A 1,077-nucleotide genomic window follows, 5' to 3' on the forward strand; every position below is an offset into this window, starting at 1 on the left:
TTTTAAGCAAAAGCCGATTAATATAGGATGTACCAAATATAGTTTCTAAAATTTTGTTTGGGATGAGGTTAGATAGGAGAACAAAATTCAGAGTGGCATAGTACAGTTACTTAGTACATGGGTGGCAGAAATAGAGATGAATATAATCACTCTATTCTCCCATCTACTATCCAGGTAAATCACAGCTTTGGTTTTTGTGTATGTAAAATAGGAATAATAATCCATATACCATATCCAAAAGAAAAAACCAAACCTGTTGTCATTGAGTTGATTCCTACTCATAGCAACCCTATAGAACATAGTAGAACTGCCTGATAAGATTTCCAAGGCTGTAAATCTTTACAGAATCAGATTGCTACATGTTTCTCCCGAGGAGTGGTTGATGGATTTGAATCACTGACCTTTTGGTTAGCAGCTGAGCACTTTAAACCACTACATAACCAGGGCTTCTATATTTCATAGAGTTATATTGAAATATCAAATAAATATATGCTCCATAGGGTTTTCTTGACTATAATCTTCATGGAGGCAGATTGCCAGGTCTTTCTCCTGCAGAGCTGCCGCATGGGTTCGAACTGCCGACCTTTTGGTTAGCAGTCGAGCACTTAACCATTTGCGCTATGAGGGCTCCTCAAATATATGCATAGTCTCTAGTGTTTAAAATATGTTTAAAAGTTGTCACTGCTAATATGCAAGCATTATTGATATGCCCCAAACCAAGTTCCTGAACCACGCCATACTTCTGGGCCTGAAAGAGGTAACGTGACCTGATGGAAGAGTTACAGGCATTGGTATCCCAAAGATTGGAGTTCACAATTCTAGCTTTGCCACTAAGCAGCTCTGACATCCTTTCACAAATTGTCATGCTTTCAAAATGGGGGAAAATATACCTACCTCCCATAATTATTCTGCTGTCATTGAGTTGATTCTGACTCATAGCGACTGTATAGAACAGAGTAGAACTGCCCCCAAAGGGTTTCCAAGGAGCAGCTGGTGGATTCGAACTGCTGACCTTTTGGTTATCAGCCAAGCTCTTAACCACCGTGCCACCAGGGCTCTGCCATAACTATACTACTT

The sequence above is a fragment of the Trichechus manatus genome, unplaced genomic scaffold (genome assembly GCF_000243295.1).
Source record: "Trichechus manatus latirostris isolate Lorelei unplaced genomic scaffold, TriManLat1.0 scaffold00088, whole genome shotgun sequence".
NCBI lineage: Eukaryota > Metazoa > Chordata > Mammalia > Sirenia > Trichechidae > Trichechus > Trichechus manatus.